The sequence below is a fragment of the Myotis yumanensis genome, unplaced genomic scaffold, assembly GCF_028538775.1.
Source record: "Myotis yumanensis isolate MYYU_CA2020_CCGP unplaced genomic scaffold, mMyoYum1.0.hap1 SCAF_12, whole genome shotgun sequence".
Classification (NCBI taxonomy): domain Eukaryota; kingdom Metazoa; phylum Chordata; class Mammalia; order Chiroptera; family Vespertilionidae; genus Myotis; species Myotis yumanensis.
Genome location: NW_027223763.1, coordinates 32,046,906 through 32,063,183, shown reverse-complemented (window position 1 = coordinate 32,063,183; position 16,278 = coordinate 32,046,906).

The following is a 16,278-nucleotide window of genomic DNA, read 5'->3' as shown; positions in this document are numbered from 1 at the left end:
ATAACGCACTTCATATAAATCCAAACCAGCACGAAGGGGAACAACCGCTTTGGTAAGCTGGCAGACGCACACCGCTGCCACCGCTGAGATCTCAGGGCGAGGGGTCGGGTCTAGTACAGTGGGGCCTTGACTTATGAGTTTAAGTCGTTCCGAGACCGAGCTCGTTAAGAAGCTCGTTAAGGAGCTCGTTAACTCAAATGATTCTATCAACTCAATGCAAAAAATGGGCCCAGAGACAGCTGGTATCTCAAAAAACTCGTTAGTCGGGAGACTCGTAAGTCAAGGCCCCACTGTTCTGGGAAAGCGGCAGAGGGCATGGGCGATGCTCAGAGGCGAGCAAGCGAGAAGCCCTGATCCCACTGTTCCCAACGAGAAAGCCGCGCAGCTTGGCCTTCAGCTGGGAGCGAATAAAAAGTGGGCCCATAAAATACATATTGTCGTCGGAGCTACAGACAGGGTATTCGGTTAAGCAGGCCAGCACGTTTATTGCCGGCTTCTCAGGCCCAGATCATTATGGGCCGCTGCTGAAAACCACGGGGTTCCCGATGAAGTGGACTCTCCGGGCAGCGAGAGACTGGGGAACTTCAGACCAAGCCTTTGCTTAGATTTTTTCCCCGCGGGGCGTCAGACACAGGTGACAGCACAGGGAGCAGGCACCAGGCGGCAGCATGCCCAGGCCCTCATCCAGGGAGACCACAACAGCCCCGCACACATGCCCGCGCGTTGTCCGGGGCGGAGCGGTCCTGTGCGGCCACCACTGTCCCTCTCTCCAGTCCCAACACCAAGATCCCATCTCCTGCCACTGGGGCAGCTCAGCGAGTGCCCTTGGTGCCGGGCTAACTGTGGCCGCAGCACCGCAGGGCAGTCACCACCTCCCCAGATGTCCAGTTTCTTGCCTCTTTTGGCCCTGACACCGCCACTGCAGAAAAATTTGCTAACTTGCAGGAAAACTTCCAATAGAAAAAGAAAATTCTACCCTGGCCTCTCCCACCCCTCAAATTCCTTGAAGAATTTTGCATTCAAGCCTCAGCACCTCTTAATAACACAGTCCCCGTGATTGCGACCCCTAAATCAGGATGGAGAGACCTGAGTATTGTGTCCACATAGTATATAGCAGCTGTTATCTATATATATAAAAGCCTAAGCAACCATTACGACTGGATGACGGGCCAGTAGCTATGACACACACTGAAGACCAGGGTGCAGACACTCAATACAGGAGCTGCCCCCTGGTGGTCAGTGCGCTCCCACAGCCAACCTCCCATGGTCCCTCCCACCAGCCAGCATGCGCCCCATCACTCCGATCAGCCCCAGTGCTGGCCAGGCCGAGGGACCCCACCCATGCACAAATTCGTGCACAGGTCCTCTAGTACTGAACTAATACTCTGTATATACATACTGGGTTAGTTTGACTGTGACTAGACATAGATGATATAAAATTATTAATAATTTTCTTAGGTGTGATAAAAGTACTGTGGTTGCTAGGAAAATTTAAATTCACATTCATAGAGCCCTAGACAGTTTGGCTCAGTGGATAAAGCATCGGCCTGCAGACTGAAGGGTCCCAGGTTCGATTCCGGTCAAGGGCACGTACCTTGGTTGCAGGCTCCTCCCCTGCCTGGGCCATGGTTGGAGGCAACCAATCCATGTGTTTCTCTCACATCGATATTTCTCTCATCTTTCTCTCTTTTTTCCACTCTCTCTAAAAAAAAAAAAGAAAGAAAGAAAATTAAATTCACATTCATAGAGATAGAGATAGATAAATCATACAAAGCTAAGGAAATAATTAAATCTAGATAGAAGCTATGTGGGAGTTCATTACATTACTATTTCTTTTTTTTTTTTTTTTTTTTTTTTTTTTCCTTTTTTTTTTTTTTTTTTTTTATTTTTATTTTTCGCTTAAAGTATTACAAAGGGTATTACATAAGTGTCCTTCCCCCCCCCCCCCCCCGCCCTTGACAAACCCCTACCTTCCCTTACCCCCCAGTGTCTTATGTCCATTAGTTATGCTTATATGCATGCATACAAGTCCTTCGGTTGATCTCTTACTCCCCTCCCTCCTGCCCCCCAACTCTCTCTGGCCTTCCCACTGCAGTTTGACAATCAGTTTGAGGCAGCTCTGCCTCTGTATCTATTATTGTTCAAAAGTTTGTAATGGTCTTTATTATCCATGAATGAGTGAGATCATGTGGTATTTTTCCTTCATTGACTGGCTTGTTTCACTTAGCATTATGCTCTCCAGTTCCATCCATGATGTTGCAAATGGTAGGAGTTCCTTCTTTTTAACAGCAGCATAGTATTCCATCGTGTAGATGTACCACAGTTTTCTAATCCATTCATCTACTGATGGGCACTTAGGCTGTTTCCAGATCTTAGCTATGGTGAATTGTGCTGCTATGAACATCTGGTTACATATATCCTTTCTGATAGGTGTTTCTGGTTTCTTGGGATATATTCCTAGTAGTGGGATCACAGGGTCAAATGGGAGTTCCATTTCCAATTTTTTGAGGAACCTCCATACTGCCTTCCATAGTGGCTGCACCAGTCTGCATTCCCACCAGCAGTGCACAAGTGTTCCTTTTTCTCCACATCCTCTCCAGCACTTGTCGTTTGTTGATTTGTTGATGATGGCCATTCTGACAGGTGTGAGATGGTACCTCATTGTTGTTTTGATTTGCATCTCTCGGATGATTAGTGACTTTGAGCATGTTTTCATATGCCTCTTGGCTTTCTGAATGTCCTCTTTTGAAAGGTGTCTATTTAGATCCTTTGCCCATTTTTTGATTGGATTGTTTATCTTCTTTTTGTTAAGTTGTATGAGTTCCCTATAAATTTTGGAGATTAAGCCCTTATCAGATATGATGTTGGCAAATATGTTTTCCCAAGAGGTGGGTTTTCTTGTTGTTTTGTTGATGGTTTCTTTTGCTGTGCAGAAGCTTTTTATTTTGATGTAGTCCCATTTGTTCAGTTTCTCTTTAGTTTCAACTGCCCTAGGAGCTGTATCAGTGAAGAAATTGTTTTGGCATAAGTCTGAGATTTTGTTGCCTTTGTATTCTTCTAGAATTTTTATGGTTTCCTGTCGTACATTTAAGTCCTTTATCCATTTTGAGTTTATTCTTGTGTATGGTGTAAGTTGGTGGTCTAGTTTCATTTTCTTGCATATATCTATCCAATTTTCCCAACACCATTTATTGAAGAGACTATCTTGGCTCCATTGTATGTTCATGCCTCCTTTGTCAAAAATTAATTGAGCATATTGGTTCGGGCTAATTTCTGGACTCTCTATTCTATTCCACTGGTCTATATGTCTGTTCTTGTGCCAGTACCAGGCAGTTTTGAGAACAGTGGCTTTGTAATACAGTTTGATATCTGGCATTGAGATCCCACCTACTTTGTTCTTTCTCAGGATCGCTGCAGCTATTCGGGGTCTTTTTTTATTCCAGATGAATTTTTGGAGAGTTCGTTCTAGATCTTTGAAGAAGGCCATTGGTATTTTAATGGGAAGTGCGTTGAATGTATAGATTGCTTTGGGTAGTATGGACATTTTAATGATGTTGATTCTACCAATCCAAGAACATGGTATGTTCTTCCATCTGTTTATGTCTTCCTCTATCTCTTTTTTCAACGTCCTGTAGTTTTCTGAGTAGAGGTCTTTAACCTCTTTAGTTAAGTTTATTCCTAGGTATCTTAATTTTTTTGGTGCGATGGTAAATGGGATTGTTTTTCTAATCTCTCTTTCTGAAAGTTCACTATTGGTGTATAGAAATGCCTCAGATTTCTTGGGGTTAATTTTGTATCCTGCTACATTGCCAAATTCATGTATTAAGTCTAGTAGCTTTTTGATGGAGTCTCTAGGGTTTTGTATGTATAATATCATGTCATCTGCAAATAAGGACAGTTTTACTTCCTCTTTTCCAATTTGGATGCCTTTTATTTCTTCTTCTTGCCTAATTGCAATGGCTAATACTTCCAGTACTATGTTGAACAGGAGTGGTGAGAGTGGGCATCCCTGTCTTGTTCCTGTTCTTAGGGGAAATGGTGTTAGTTTTTGTCCATTGAGTATGATGTTGGCTGTGGGCTTGTCATATATGGCTTTTATTATGTTGAGGTATGATCCTTCTATTCCCACCTTTCTGAGAGTTTTTATCAAAAATGGGTGTTGGATTTTGTCGAATGCTTTTTCTGCATCAATTGATATGACCATGTGGTTTTTTTCTTTCAATTTGTTTATGTGATGTATCACATTTATTGATTTACGGATGTTGTACCATCCTTGCATGTCTGGGATAAATCCTACTTGGTCATGGTGTATGATCCTTCTGATGTACTGCTGGATCCGATTTGCTAAGATTTTGTTGAGGATTTTGGCATCTATGTTCATGAGGGATATTGGCCTGTAATTCTCTTTCATTGTGATGTCTTTACCTGGTTTTGGTATTAGGGTGATGCTGGCTTCATAGAATGAGCTTGGAAGTGTTCCTTCCTCTTGAATTTTTTGTAGTAGTCTGAGGAGGGTAGGTTTTAGTTCTTCCTTGAATGTTTGGTAGAACTCCCCTGTGAAGCCGTCTGGCCCTGGGCTTTTGTTTGCTGGAAGCTTTCTGATGACTGCTTCAATTTCTTCCATAGTTATTGGCCTATTGAGGTTTTTAGATTCTTCCTGATTGAGTTTTGGAATGTTGTATTTTTCTAGGAATTTGTCCATTTCCTCCAGGTTGTCTAGTTTGTTGGAGTAGAGTTGCCCGTAGTATTGTTTAACAATCATTTGTATTTCTGTGGGGTCTGTTGTTATTTCGCCTCTATCATTTCTGATTTGGTTTATTTGGGACCTTTCTCTTTGCTTCTTGGTGAGCCTGGCGAGGGGTTTGTCAATCTTGTTTATCCTTTCAAAGAACCAGCTCTTGGTTTCATTGATTTTCTGTATTGTTTTTTTGGTCTCTATGTCATTGATTTCTGCTCTAATCTTTATTATCTCCTTCCTTCTGCTCACTCTGGGGTTTTCTTGTTGCTCTCTTTCTAATTCTTTGAGTTGTAGAGTTAGATGATTAACTACCATTTTTTCTTGTTTTTTGAGATAGGCCTGTAGAGCTATAAACTTCCCTCTCAGGACTGCTTTCATTGTGTCCCAGAGGTTTTGGATTGTTGTGTTTTCATTGTCATTAGTGTCCAGGATGTTTTTAATTTCTTCTTTGATGTCATCGGTAACCCAATCAATATTTAATAACATGCTATTCAGCTTCCAAGTGTTTGAGTATTTTGGGTTGTTTTTATTGTAGTTTATTTCTAACATTATGCCATCGTGGTCTGAGAAGATGCTTTTTATGATCTCAATCTTCTTGAATTTGTGGAGACTTTGCTTGTGACCCAATATGTGGTCTATTTTTGAATATGTCCCATGAGCACCTGAGAGGAATGTATATTCCGCAGCTGTGGGGTGTAGAGTTCTGAAGATGTCAATTAAGTCCATCTGATCTAGTGAGTCATTTAGGATTGCTGTTTCTTTGCTGATTGTTTGTCTAGCGGATTTATCCAGTGATGTCAGTGGTGTATTAAAGTCCCCTACTATGATTGTGTTATTGTCGATATCTCCCCTGATATCTCCCAGAAGTTTTCTTATGTATGTGGGTGCTCCTGCATTGGGTGCATATATGTTTACCAGGGTTATATCTTCTTGTTGTATTGATCCCTTTAGTATTATGAAGTGGCCTTCCTTATCTCTGGTTATGGCCTTCACTTTGAGATGTATTTTGTCAGATATAAGTATTGCTACCCCAGCTTTCTTTTCCTTTCCATTTGCGTGAAAGATATTTTTCCATCCCTTCACTTTCAGTCTGTGTGAGTCCTTTCCAATGAGGTGGGTCTCTTGTAGACAGCAGATGTATGGGTCATGTTTTTTTATCCATTCAGCCACTCGATGTCTTTTATTTGGAGCATTTAGTCCATTTACATTTAAAGTTATTATTGAAAGGTACTTGTTTGTAGCCATTTCTTTTTTTGTGTGTGTGTGTGGCTGATTTCTTTCTGAGCTTGATATTTCTTCTTTTACACCAGTCCCTTTAGCATTTCTTGCATGGCTGGCTTGGTGGTGATAAACTCCCTTAGCCCTTTTTTGTCTGTGAAGCTTCTTATTTCCCCTTCAATTTTGAATGATAGCCTTGCTGGATAGAGTATTCTTGGATTCAGTCCTTTGCTTTGCATCACTTTGTAGATTTCCGTCCATTCTTTTCTGGCCTGATGTGTTTCTGTTGAGAAATCATTTGATAATCGAATGGGAGATCCCTTGTATGTTACTTTCCGCCTCTCTCTTGCAGCCTGTAAGATTCTCTCTTTATCCTGAACATTTGCCATGGTAATTATGATGTGTCTTGGTGTGGGTCTTTTCGGGTTCACCTTGTTTGGGACTCTCTGGGCTTGTGTGACTTTTTTCTTCCCCACCTCAGGGAAGTTTTCTGATATTATTTCTTCGAATAGGTTTTCTAATCCATGTTCATCTTTCTGTTGTTCTGGCACCCCTATTATTCGTATGTTGCTTCGTTTCATGTTGTCCCAAAGTTCCCTTAGGCTCTCCTCCTGTCTTTTAATTTTTTTCTCCATTTGCAGTACAGTTTGAGTGTGTTTTGCTTCCTTGTCTTCTAATTCACTGATTCGGTCCTCCGCTTCTCCCAGTCTACTGTTGATACTTTCAATGGTGTTTTTTATTGCAGCTATGTCGCTCTTCATTTCTTCTTGGGACTTACTTAAGTTGTTGATTTTTTCATCTGTTTCTTCTAGCTTCTTGCATACGTAGTTGAGTTTTTCATCTGTTTCTTCTTGCTTCTTGAACATCCGGTGCATGTACTCTAGGAACCTTATTCTGAATTCTTTTTCCGTCATGTTGCATATCTCTGTCTCACTTAGCTGCTTTTCTGGCGAGTCCTCCTTTTCTTTCCTTTGGGGGTTTCTTTGTCTACCCATGTTTGATCTCACTGACATTACTTGTTGTTGAATCGTTCAGTGGCTGGACCCTGGGTGGCAGTGGCTGCTCCCTGGGTGGCAGTGGCTCCTCGGTCTGTGGTTGCTCCTTGGGCGGTTGTGGTAGCAGCGGCTCCTCTGTTGATAGCAGAGCCTCTGATGGGTGCTGTTCACAGTTGTGGTGGCTCTTCTGGCTGGTGGAGGGTGGCTTCAGACTCAGCAACTTTGAGGTAAGTCTAACCTTTCCGTGGAGGGGTGCAGGTCTCCCCTTGGCTCTTGCAGTCGCGCTGTTTGCGAGTCGTTGCCTCCGGGTCAGTAGCCGATCTCTAGATGCCGGTGAACGCTGCCTGAGATGGCGCGGTCTCGCTGCTGCGCTGGCGCCCAGAGGGAGGTTTCAGCCTCAATCTCTAACCATCCGCATTTTTTAGGAGTTTTCTGTCTTTCCTGGCTGCAGACTGTCTCTCAGCTGAACCTCCCCAGCTTGATCGGGCCGATTGTTACCCGTTTCAGCTGCTCGCCCCTATCTGGTCCGGGACAAAGCACCAACACGTCTGTCTAAGCCTCCGCCATTTTCTCTCTCCCATTACTATTTCAACTTTTCTCACCATTTAAACATTTTCATAGCAAAAAGCTGAAATAAGGAAACAGCCAAATAATGCTACTGTAATAATAAACTACAGTGGGGCCTTGACTTACGAGTTTAATTTGTTCCGAGACCGAGCTCGTTAAGGAGCTCGTTAACTCAAATTACTCTATCAACTCAATGCAAAAAATCGGCCGAGAGAGACAGCTGGTATCTCCAAAAACTCGTTAGTCGGGACACTCGTGAGTCAAGGCCCCACTGTACTTATCATAACTACAATTTATAATAAGGAAATAAAAAATCTTTATTACATAAAGATTTCCCATGTCAAGGTATACTGACCATTCAGAAATCTAAAATAAAATAACCCCAGAAAGTGACAAAGAATTGGGGTGTGAGGGTGTTACTCTGTGGAGTTGGGTGGCATTGGCACAGGCTTTTAGAAGGGCAGTTTAGGAATGTTCTTTAAAAACTTTCCCCCAGCAATTCCACTGCTGAGTTTAGCCTAAGAAAACAAAGGGGCTAAACCATATGTATGTATACAGGTGTTCAATTCAGCCCAGTTTATAAAAGAAAAAACGACTGGCAACCAACCAACTGTCCCTCACTCTGGGGCTGAGCTAGTCACATGATGGAATAATATTCAGCCATCACAATGGAGGACATAGGTCCACATGTGCTAACCCAGGGAGATGCCACAATTGAGAGGCAGGTTAGAGATAGATAGACAGATAGATGCAGACAGCAAGACTGATGATGAGGAGGAGGAAGAGGAGGAGGAGGAGGGGGAGGAGGAGGAGGTTAATGTTGGTATTTAATCTTTGCTTCCAGGAAAAAAATAATGATCATTTATTACTTTTGTAATTATGGAGAAAAGGGCCATTTCCATTTGGGAACCAAAATGACACAGGCCTGTTACCCAGAGTAAATCAATGTGGCCCAGCCTATGCCACACTGCCCTGCCTGTGCCCAGGAAGGGGAAGGACCAGAGTTCCTGGAACCATCATGGGAGGAATATACCCTCCAGGACCCCTGCCAGGGACTAATGAGTTAACTGAGCGCACAGTGCAGGCTTCTCGGGAAGAAGAGCACGCGGTGTTATTATTCCCTCCCCCGCCCCCCACTCCCCAGGGGCATGCCAGGCTGCATCTCAGTGTCTGATTGAAATTGTGCCATCCAGTCTGTCTCTCCACAAACAAATGGAATATTCTGAGCTTCCAGCATTTGCAGGCACACAGCTTGCATTTTTCTATGAAGAAAAATAAACACTGTGTATGGTAACAACTAAGTCATGATGGATAAAACATGCCTCGATCCAGGCTCGCTTGTGCAGCCCAGGCCGCAGACTGGTGGCAGGGCAGGCCCGGCTGGACGGTGATGGGGAACAGGCCGAGGCGCGGGAGACGTGAGGGAGCTGTGTGTGGACGTGCCCCTGGGGAGGACACCCTTATCTGGTCACGTCCCCGCCGTTCCTGAAGAACAAAAGGCACACGTTGTTTATTCCAATGGTGACAGTCATTAGTGGCATCCAATTCTCTCTAGGATTCCAGCCACAGCTCCAATCGCCCCTTCCCCCGGACATCCTCAGCTGCTCTGGGGACTGGAAGGAATGGAAAACCACTCACACATGACTTCCCAACTCATTCCTTAGGACGTCTGAGCAGTGGTTCTCCAAGTGTTGTCCCTCTACCAGCAGCACCCACACTGGTGGGCGCCCGTGAGAAACCCATCCTAGCCTGCTTAGCCATCCTTCATCTGTGCTCGTCCCCACATCCCTTAGACCAGTGACCAAGCCTAAAGCTTGACCAGCAGGTGAAGCAAGCTGGTCTGAATATAATGCCACCAGGAGGCAGGAGCGTCATCCTTATAAGAAAAGGGCACCCTTCTCTTTAAGGATAACGCTGGCATAACTGTCCCAGCACCATAGTCACCAAATGGACCATTTTTGAGACTCTTGCTTTTATAAAATGAAGTCACTGAGCTATAATTATTGAATGAGCAGTGAGCAGAAGAGGGGAGGAAGCTGGATCAGTTTCCAGATTTACCTGATAGTCGAGAAATTGTCACCCACCCTCACCCAAAGCTGACCCAAGATGCACCTCCAAGAGAAAGGGCAGGTGCGACTTCCTGCGCCAGGCTCTGAGCGCAGGGCCTTCTGTCTCCCTCTGGGTGACCGCTTCCCCTCCTCCTCCCGGGGAGTGTCCTAGGAAAGCATCACGTTTCCTCTAAAGAGATCATCAACTGTCTCCAGTCTCTCTGTTATAAGCAAACAAAGGAGAAACCCAGGCGAAGGGGCGAAGGTGAAATGAGATGTTAAAGAATACAATTCTCACCAAGAAGAGTGCCAGAGACCCCCCAGGAGGGTCATCGTCTTGCACGTAAATGCCAAAGCAGGCCAGGCCGGGCTGTTCCGGGAATCCCGGTTGCCCGACCTCTGACTGACAGTTTGCCACCCCAGATGAAACCCCCCACAGAGTGTCTCATGGACTATGGGAGGTTCTCACTCATCTGCAAATGAAACCACCACTCCCCAAAGGGAGCAGAACAAGCCACCATTCTGTCCTTCCCCCTCCTTCTCCACACCTTCCTTGACTTTATTTCTTGGGTGCTCTTCCTCACTTAAAGGTGGCAGGCCTGAGCAGTTTAGGGAGACCTTCGTAACGGGCTCCCTGGTAGACAACGTGGGAAATAAAGCATGGTGGAATAAGCCAGGTCAGGGGGAAGGAGAGATAAGAACTAATATTTGTTTAACCTCTTATGTGATGTGCACTGCAATAGCTGTTGCCACTCATTATCATAGCAAAGCCTCCCAATGATCTTCTGAGGTAGGCATTGCCCTATACCACAATGAGATGATTGGAAATCAGCGCGGTTCAGTAACTGTCCGGGACCACAGAGCAGAGGAAGGAAACCTTAACATAATCACCCTTTTTTTCTCGTCACTTTTAATGTGGCTGGCCTTCTGCTTCTCTGGAATTTGAGGTCACCATCGGAAGAACACTCCCCAGCCACCAGCTGTTCACTCCCACCCAGGCGTCTGGCTTGCAGGAGTGTTCCTGTCTGTTTGACAAACCACAGGAGAGAAGGCCGCTGCAGGCACAGTTCAAGCTGCAAGGCTTTTTGGAATGGGGGGCTTGAAACTCACCTTTTTTGAGGGATCCCAACTCTGAGAGAAACAAAAACCAGAATTCTTCGGCTGTGGTCTGTGGGAATATCTGGACACTTTTCCCAGCATGTGACATCATTTTCCTTCCAGACTTGAGTGTTAAAAATAGCCTGGAAAATCCTTTGAACTATTGTCTCAGTCCTTAAAACACAATATGGATTGTGTGTGTGTTTACCACTTGGAAGAAACGCTTTGTGACATGCGATGTGCAGACAGGCTGCTCCTGGCCTGACAGACGCTTGGGGAGCCACAGACTCGCTGAACTTGCACTAACCAGACACATGCACCGCGCACACACACAGGCTGCTCTTATATGACACAACCGTTCCCAACTAGCAGCTAATGCTCTTTTCTTTATTTATTGTCTAAAGTTTTACATATGTCTCCTTTTTCCCAACTGACCCCGGGCAAGCCCCCATTGCCCCAATGTCTATGTCCATTGGTTATGCTAATATGCATGCATACAAGTCCTTTGGTTGTTCTCTAACCCCCTCCCCCCCAACCTCCCCTGCCATTTGTCTCTGGATCTATTTTTGTTCATCAAGTTATGTTGAGCATTATATCCCACATATGAGTGAGATCATGTGATATTTATCTTTCCCTGACTGGCTTATTTCGCTTAGCATAATGCTCTCCGGTTCCATCCATGCTAGCTAACGCTCTTTTAAACAACCCTGGGAGGTGATCAGCTTGACGGAGGCTCAGCAGGTAGATGACCAGGCAGAATTTGAAGAAGCTGCCCTTATGAGACCTCTGACTGCCTTTCTGTCTAGATGGGCCCAACACAGTTTCCTCAAGAAAGGGTTGCTCAGGTGAGCTTTCGGGCTCTGTGGAGGTGAGGCAGCGGCCTACTCTGCCTGGGGCCTTAGCAAGGGCCTTCCCCCTAGAACCACTTCTATCCAGAGCAAGCTGCAGGGCGGAGATACAGGGAGCACAGGGGTGGGGAACTACCCAAGTCTCCGAGGTTCACACTATTAGAGCCTCTTGGTGAGACTGGAACATTCTGACCACGGTCAGCTGGCAGAACAGGAGCAAACACCCCAGAGAAACATGGGCATCTGACTGGTAAGCCCAGCTCAACAGGTACCAGCTGTCTGGGTGGCCCTTATAAGGAGGTGCCCGACCCAAAGCCAGCGAATCTGCAGCCAAGGCTGTAAGTGGCTTTCCCAGGAGGACCGCAGAGGCTTGCCAGAGCTTAGGGCAGTGATGGCGAACCTATGACACGCGTGTCAGAGGTGACACGCAAACTCATTTTTTTGGTTGATTTTTCTTTGTTAAATGGCATTTAAATATATAAAATAAATATCAAAACTATAAGTCTTTGTTTTACTATGGTTGCAAATATCAAAAAATTTCTATATGTGACACGGCACCAGAGTTAAGTTAGGGTTTTTCAAAATGCTGACACGCCGAGCTCAAAAGGTTCGCCATCACTGCCTTAGGGCGAAGGGCTCTTCAAACCCAGAAGGGTGGTTTCTAATAGTAACAAGATGAAGCACAGTAACAACAGGCCAAAGAGCAAGATTCCCCGGGTTTTCTGGGGGGCAAGAGAAGGGGCTGGGAAGGAAGGCCTGATGCTTGGAAACACGACAGCTCTCCTTAAGCTGAGCAAACGCCAGGTGGCAGGGATCGTCTGGGGAAAGGTGTGCACATTCTCGTCTGTTTTGTTTTTTTATCTCTTGGCATAAACAACCAGAAAAGTCCACTTTACTGACATTAAAAAGTTAAAATGGCTAAGATCACTCCAACAAAATGCAGCATTGTAGTAATTCAAAACTCAAGGAAAATAAGAATATGTGAATGAGAGCACTTGGAGTTATGGAATTCCCTGCCAAGAACGGCTACGTGTTGTCAACAGCTCCCTGCAAATAAGGACATGGAAACTTGCTGAGCTATTTGCACCCCTCCCCTCCCCGCCCCAGATCAGGCAACTTCCCCCATCCGCAGTCCTAAAGGACAGCGCTGGCTGCTTCCCGATCCCATCTGGCATGTGCTTATCAATTTCCCCCAAAACCTAAACCAAACTATCCTTCCACAAAGAGTATGAATCACATAGAAAGCCTGAAAATTCAACAACCCACTCTGCACAATTTGACTTTTTTAACCGAGGAGAGTATATTTTCCCTATTCTCATATTCTCTCGACTCCAAAGGAGATTAAAGTAAACTTTCCAGACATTCCCAAACAAATAAAACGCATCACCTTGAAGCTGAGGCCAAACACGAACACGTTTGGCTCAAGCAAGCGGGAAGTGGCCACTGCCCTTTACTGAAGCAGGCCTGCTTCCGTCTCAGGGGACATGAAGAACTGGTCCCATGGCAGCAAGGTGGCCGGCTTTGGCTCTTTTCCCTCCTCTTTTTTCTCCAGGTCCCTCGTTTGGATTCATTTTCTATTGCTATGAATTAGCAGATTTAAATGACTCCAAACACCCAGTTAGAACAGCACCGTGTATTATCTCACAGTATCTTTGGGGCAGAAGTCTGGCCATAGTATGGCTTAGCTGGTTCTCCGTGTAGGGCAGTGGTTCTCAACCTTGGCTGCACATTAGAATCACCTGGGAATCTTTTTAAAATCCTGATTTCTGGGCCTCATCCTCCAGAAATTCTGTTTCTTTGTTACTACTGTTGTGGTCCCACCCCATAACAAAGAAACAGAATTTCCGGAGGATGGGGCCCAGAAGTCAGGATTTTAAAAAGATTCCCAGGTGATTCTAATGCGCAGCCAAGGTTGAGAACCACTGGTGTAGGGTGACACCATGCAAGGCTGAAATCCAGGCGTCGGCAGGGCTGCAAGGCTCTGGGCAGCCACCCGCTTCCAAGTTCAGTCAAGTTATTGGCAGAATGCCCTTCCTGATAGGACTGAAGTCCCCACTTCCTAGCTTTGGGTCAATGCTGTTCCCAGCTCCCTGAACTCCCCACTCTGTGTGTCTCCAGCTTCCAGCCTTCACCTCCAAGGCCAGCACCAGCCATCCGAGTCTCCCTGACCTCTTCCTGCCTCCTTTCTCTGTCTGGAACTTCTGCCCCCTCTTCTGCTTGCGAGGGTTCGTGTGTTTACATTGTGCCTACCTGGCATTCCTGAAGTACTTGGCTGCAAATCTGAAAACTAATCCAAATCTTAACCAGTATTTGGGCAATAACCTGACATGTTGTGCCTTTCAAAATACAAAATGTACCAACATAACTGCGGACCAGACAACCAATGTCACTAAAAATCCATTATCAAATCCCATTTGCCCAGATTTCTCATTTCACATGAGCTATCATCATGCTGCTCTCCTATGCCACCACTTAAAAGCCTCATTATTAGGCATGGGGAGTGCACATTTGGATGGGTAGAGTGTTTGCAATTATATTTTAAGGTGCTTCCCCAAAGCTATAAAGTCAAAGCTATAAATGGCAAGATGGGTGATGTAATTGCCAATGGAATATGAAACATGTCTGAAATTAGAGTCAGTTCTGTTCATCCTTAAAGGAGGTTCCTGCAGAGCATACATATCAGAAAGGATATGATGAGGGGGTGCAAGAGCAGAGTCAGAAAGCTGGGTAGCCCTGGCAAGTTTGGCTCAGTGGTTGGAGCATCAGCCGCTGACTGAAGGGTCCCCGGGTTCAATTCCAGTCAAGGGCATGTAACTCAGTTGTAGGCTCGATCCCCAGCCCTGGTCAGGGCGAGTGCGGGAGGCAACTAATCCATGTGTCTCTCTCACACTGATGTTTCTCTCTCTGTGTCTCTCCCCCTCCCTTCCACTCTCTCTAAAAACCAATGGGAAAAATATCCTCTGGTGAGGATTAACAAAAAAAAGCAAAAAAGAAAGCAAGCTGGATGGCTTCAGGCAAGACACCTAACCTCTCTTGGACTGAATTTGTTAATCTAAAAAATAGTGGGACTCCATAACCTCTAAGAGCCTTTTCAGCACTCAAGATTCCATGGAAGGACAGAAAAATTCTGAAATATTAAGTAGAATAAATGAAATGGAGTCAAATGGGCCACTACCCACAGCATTATTGAGCTGTTGTGTGCTGGGCTTTGTGCCTGACACTCTACAAATTTGTGTTTCTGGAACCTCATAAGCAGTGACAGTAATGTTTGGTAAATTAATTAAATGGATATTAATCCTCCACCCAGTACAAACTAATTCTGAATTTAAAAAGTAGACCTTGGCCCCAACAGGTTATCTAAATCAGATTCCACTTATCCAGTGGTTCTCAACCTTCTGGCCCTTTAAATACAGTTCCTCATGTTGTGACCCAACCATAAAATTATTTTCTTTTTTTTTTTTTTTTTTTTTTATTTTTTTTTTTTATTTTCCTCTTAAATAAAATTATTTTCGTTACTACTTCATAACTGTAATGTTGCTACTGTTATGAATCATAATGTAAATATCTGATATGCAGGATGGTCTTAGGGCGACCCCTGTGAAAGGGTCGTTCAACCGCCAAAGGGGTCGCGACCCACAGGTTGAGAACCAGTGCACTTACCCAATATGAGTGACCTCCCAAATCAACACCAGAATTTTCCCAAGAATATTATGGCCCAGGTTCATCAATAAAGACAACAAAATAGGGACATGAGTCCAACAAAGATGCAAGAGCTGAATTAGTCTCCTGAATTTGTGCTTCTTAGTCATTCATTAACTAAAGTGTCTCCAATTTCCAAGAAGTCTAAGGATATTTTAACCCAAAATGAAGAGGCAATTTCTAGACAGTTTTAAGCTAGATATAAAGAATTATAGAGTGTCTCTTGCTTTTCTTCCCTCTCTTTGTTACAAACGTGCATTATTTTCTTGAGGGACTAGAGCAGACTGAACTGAATTACACCATTTTCCTTCAGTCAATAGGTTGCTTCTATTACTTTAGGTCTTCATAACCTCACAAGCTGCAATAGTAATACTTGGTGAAATAATTAAGTGGACATTAAATCCCTCAGCCAATGCAGACTAATTCTAAATTTAAAAAATAGACCTGTGAAAGGGCATCCTCTGTCCCTTTGAAAAAATTCAGATAATTTGAAAAAATCCACATTTAATAAGATGCAGGTCTCTCAGCTGGGACAGCAAAACAAGCCTGTGGGGCCAGAGACCACATGGGTGATGCTGGCAACAGGGGAGGTTCAAGAATAAAACTACCATTCGAAAGACCTCTGGTGAACTTACTCCCTTCTGAGTGTTACATCTGTCCCTTGTACATTCCTAGGCAGGTAGCTTTCACTTGGGAGAGGGGCTATTTAAATATCATACTGAAAAACTCAAGGTAAAGTCTTGCTCTGCTCTAAGTATTAAACAGATTGGCATGCTCTGGAGTGGCCTGACTGAAAAATTTTGTAAGTTTGATGGACTTACCTATAAAGATACAGTGAAACCTCCCACCCATATCACATTAACTAGAAGCAAAACCATGTAGGAGCCTAGAGTTCTCTTCCTCACTTAGCTGGGTATCCAAACCCTAAGTTATCCATAATACATGTCTGCTACAAGGCAGGCAAGAGGGCACCTTGCCAAAGGGTTTCAGAGGCGGTGACCCAGCTTACAGTTCTTAACTACTGCACTCACACCCTTAGGATTACAGAACTTAGAGATGATACAGGT